Here is a 4,889-nt window from a genome sequence, read left to right as displayed (position 1 = left end):
TAATAATAATAATAATAATAATAATAATAATAATAATAATAATAATAATCTCAATGGATTACTTTCCTGGTAAAATAAAAGTTTAAATAAAAATCAAAACACAACCCAACGCCCAGCAATACAGCTTTTAACAAGAGTTAGAATAACAGCTAGTGATGCTGTTCAAATCAGTATTTACGTTACTTATTACTTCAGTAATCTTCGTCCGATCTCTAATCTGCCCTTTATTTCCAAAGTTCTTGAAAAAGCCTGCATGTTGGAGCAGCTCTGTTACTTTCATTCTGAGATTTTACTTTTGGAAACATTAATTTCTCTTTTTCTGGATGTAAATCACAATTTTTTGGATAAATGTTTCCTCTGGTATCAGATGCTGTGCAGCTGGAAGAATTTTTACTGAAACTGTTTTAGTTTTGGACATTTGTTATGATGCGTAACCATAGCAACAAGGCAGTTTTCTACAACCAACAGCAGCTGATTAACATCTCAAAAGCTCAAATAATATCTCAACTACAGCCCCAAATCTCAAATGAGTTGAAAAGGATGTTCTGTGGACACATTCTCATCTACCTGCCAGCTGTGCTCGAGTGCCTGACCACTGAGATCCTGGAACTAGCAGGAAACACGGCTCATGACAGCAGAAGGACAAGATTGTCCCCCGACACCTGCAGCCGGCTGTCCGCAGCGATGAGGAGCTCGGCAGACTGCTGGGAGGAGTGGCCATTGTTCTGGGAGGAGTTCTGCTCGGCATTCGGGCAGTCCTACAGCCCGGGGGAACCGAGAGGCCAGCTGAGTCTGGGTGGACGGATCAGGCAACATCTGCAGCCAGTTTCTTAGGATCCACTGTGGGATGAACCTTTACAAGAGATCCTTCCTGTCTACAGCCATCAGCATCTATAACATCTCTTAATGAAATGAGGATAACGAGTTACAACAACAAATAATTTCCCTTTGGGATTAATAAAGTATTTTTGAATTGAATTGTATGTATTTTATATTCTTTATGCATTGTATATTCTGTATGTATTTTATATTCTTTATGTATTTTACATTCTTTATGTAAATTATTCCTGTTGATCTTTGTTCTTACTGTAAAGTGTCCTTGGGTGTCATGAAAGGCGCTTTTTAAATAAAATGATTATTATTATTATATTATTAAGTTTATTTTTAAGTTGTTTTAAAGCTCCCGAGTAGAACTGCTTATAACATCACAACTGGGTTTCAGTGAGGTTACCTATTTGTTACAGGTCAATTTTTCTTTTTCTTTCCAAAACGTGATATAATTGTAGCAGAACAATTATTATTCACTCATTATTATTATTATCTTATTATTATTGTTATTATTATTAGGGGTGGATGTGGATGAGTGGTTAGAGCAGTCGTCTTCCAATGCGAAAATTGGGGGTTCGATTCCACCAGCAGTCACATGCCGAAGTGTCCCTGGGCAAGACACTGAACCCCTCATTACTCTGATGTGTGTCCCATCAGTGTATGAATGTGATCTAAAAAAAAAAGCACTGATTAATCTTTGTACAGATCTAGTAGAGTGCTGTATGAATGGGTCAATGAGGGGACAGATTGTATTGTAAAGCGCTTTGAGTGTCTTGATAAGACAAAAAGGCGCTGCTGTATAAGTACAGTCCATTTACCATTTATTATTTTGCCAAATAAGTCTACTATTGCTCCATCTCAGTCTTTTCTTTTTTTCTGGTCTCAGCTGTAAACACACCTGAGCTGTTTTCACCTGGCTGCCCACCTTCACCTCAACTTTCCCCTTGCCTCTTTCCCCAGGTCACGTGACCATTCCGCGTTGTCCATTTGTAGCTGCGCTCTGATTGGTCAGCGCGTTGCTATGCAGCGGCTCAGCTGTGCGCAGCGCAAAGCGCTCCGGGTGAAAACACTGGCTATTGCCCGCTCTTGCATCATCAGTAGCGGGGAACTCCGGAGTCATGCAGGGCTAAGCACAAACCTAACCTTTTAGAAAAATAAAGTGAGCTTCAGCCAACTTAATACCAACCGAAGAGATTCACTCATTCGAACACGCAGTTTAGATTTGAATATTTATATTTATTTAGGCTACTTCCCGGCACTTTGACTGCTCGTTCAATTTTCGAGCAGCTGGTTCGGTCCAACTCAAAACCTTTCACCTTCCTATTATGAATATAAACTATCATGGGACAAAAACTGATCTTAAAGCACGAGCGGTGACATATTTCTACAGGTTTCCTACAACTCCACCGTTCAGCCAGCTAGCTGATTAGCTTCAGACGCTAACAAGAACCGTGTTTTCTGCTCGGTGCGAATTTCCGATCCGTAAAGCCTGAAATTAGATTTACCTTCAGAAGGCGGCGGTGGGGTTACCCGTCGGTAGATATAGAGGAACTTGAAGTAAAAAGTAGACGTTTATATCAGTCTGTCGAAGCTCAGAATGTGTTTTTGTTTGTAACATGGAGAACAGCCGATTGCGAAATCTTCTTTACCATGTTCGGCAATGGTAAGAATCAGCCAATTACAGTCTAGTATGAGGTACCATGCATAGCTTTGGACCAATCACAGTCCACCATTCAGGAGCGTGACGCAATGCTTTGTGTGATTGACATGTCTCTGAACCAATAGGACGCGATTTTCCCGGTGGATATGTTTATGTAATGTCAGGATGAGATGATGATGAGTTCAGACATGTTATGACTTCATGCGTATATGACGACAATCAGTCATCCTGAAACTCGGGTGACTTTAACGTGTTTGCTGCCTTCAACGACAATAAAACAGCACTTCTTCCAGACAGGAAGACTGCCTAAAGAAGAATTTTAAAACATTCTTACCATACTAATGCATATTGCCTGCGCTGCCATTCATATCAGATATTTGCACTAAGATCATCTTATGATAAATGACAGAGTCGCGTAATGTGATACTGTGAGATCTGTTCATGCTCAGAGTATGTGTTGGGAATGACTTGGCTACTACCACACCAAAATAGCTTGAAATAAGTAAAACTGACAGAGCTGTGTTATCTAATAAGTAAAAAGACAGAGCCATTTCTGTGTTATCTATAAGGTTGACTCCCAGATTCGATACGTCCGTTTATTATTTTCTAACATTAAAGTTTTAAAGAGATCTCCAACTAGCCTTAATATGTTGTTATTTCACTATTCTGCTAAAGGTTGTTTATGACACATTAAAATACCAAATTACATTAAAAAATGTGTATGTTTATTAATTTTTTTTATTGAAAGATGTTAACATTATTTTACCAGCTGAGTTCACTGTGGGACGCTGATGTATATAGGATGCAATAGAGACTGAAACCCAAGAAGTCTAGGCTAAAAACATTTATAATGTAAGACAATAAAGTTATAATGTAATAGTCATTCATTCAACCTTTAGTTATACAGTTTAGTCTCACTGAGCCTCGAGGACTCATTTACAAGAGAGACCTGTTTTAAACAAAGAACACAGATGAGGTACGGACAACAATAGACAATCATGTAAAAAGCATGCAAAATGAAAAGTAAATAGAAGAAATTATATAAAAAATGTAACAAAAGCATCTACATTATAAAGTGATGTAAAATACTAACAACAGGGACATGTCTGCATTGAGGTTTGCCATGAACTTAACAGACACTTAAAATCCCTTAGAGTGGTCAAGGTTGAGAGCTTCAAATGTTTTTGCAAGGTGTTCCTTGCAAAAAGATTGTAATGGTAAAAAAAATGGTAATCAGATCTCTATTGTAAATGAGTCTCCGAGGCTCAGTGGGATTAACCTGTATAAATAAAGGTTGAATTAATGAAAATTAAAAACTTCAAGGAGTTTGTAAAAAATAAATAAATTTGTTAGCAGTTTCCAGGATACAGGAGTGGAGTAAGTTAAAGCCCTTTTGCCAAGTTCGGTCCACACTGAGGGGACGCTGCAGGTAATTATGTCCTGAGAGTGCACACTGTAGCTGCACACACGGAGTGACATGAGGAGATATACGGTATGAAGGCAACAGACCAAGAAGTGATTTAAAAATCAAAATGTACCAGTGTGAGAGTCTGCGTGAAGTTAATGATGTCCATTTAACCAGTGAATATAGGGTGCAGTGGTGGGTACAGTAGTTAAAGACAGTTATGAATCTTAATGCACCGTGATGGGCAGTATCCAACATCTGCAGGGTGCTTGCAGGAGCGTTCATGTAAATAATGTCACCGTTGTCAATGGAGGGAAGGAAAGTCACAGATACAAGGTGCTTCCTAACGTTCAGAGTTAGACAGGATCTATTTCTAAGAAAGAAACACAGTTTTACTTTCAATTTCTTTACCAGGTTTTCAACATGAGGCTTCAAAGAGAGATGTGAATCGTCCAAAATACCCAAGTATTTATAAGAATTGACAAACTCAATAGGGACACCATTCTAAGATAAAATAGAAGGAAGGACTGCTGGTACCAACTTCCTGTTTGAAAACAACATCCCTTTAGTTTTATCAGCAGTTATCACAAGTTTGAGATGGAACAAATCTGACTGGATGATGTCAAAAGCAAACTGTAAAAGCTGGAAAACCGTAGCAACTGTTCTAAGTAACTCAACAATAAACATCTGTGTCGCCAGCATAGAACGGTAAGGATGCATCAGGAATGATTTAATTCAATTCAGTTTATTTATATAGCACCAAATCACAACAAAGTTGTCTCAGGGCACTTTACAGGAACGTTCACATACATAAAAAAAACAATTAGTAAATTTCTCTATCTAAGGAATAAGGAAGATTAGGAAATTTAACCTACATTACTTATGTAGATTGTGAAGAGGGTTGGTCCTAAGACTGAACCTTGTGGTACACCATCGTTAACAGTTAGCTGGAAGAAGTACCATTATGTTGAACACATTGCATATATGTTAGTCATA

At 38.3% G+C, this 4,889-nt stretch overlaps 1 protein-coding gene across 1 annotated transcript in view; it reads right to left on the bottom strand.

Moving 5' to 3' along the window:
- Positions 1–2,494, bottom strand: part of cebpg (CCAAT enhancer binding protein gamma) — a 5,467-nt gene extending 2,973 nt beyond the window's left edge. The window contains exon 1 of the mRNA XM_037697737.1: positions 2,334–2,494. The gene's annotated coding sequence lies outside the window, so the exon portion shown is untranslated. The remainder of the gene's footprint in view (positions 1–2,333) is intronic.
- Between the last annotated feature and the right edge of the window lie 2,395 nt (positions 2,495–4,889).

The sequence above is a fragment of the Nematolebias whitei genome, chromosome 2 (assembly GCF_014905685.2).
Source record: "Nematolebias whitei isolate Nwh7 chromosome 2, NemWhi1, whole genome shotgun sequence".
In the NCBI taxonomy this organism is placed as follows: domain Eukaryota; kingdom Metazoa; phylum Chordata; class Actinopteri; order Cyprinodontiformes; family Rivulidae; genus Nematolebias; species Nematolebias whitei.
The sequence above is the reverse complement of the archived record's forward strand: the minus strand, read 5'-3'. Positions and strand labels throughout refer to the sequence as shown.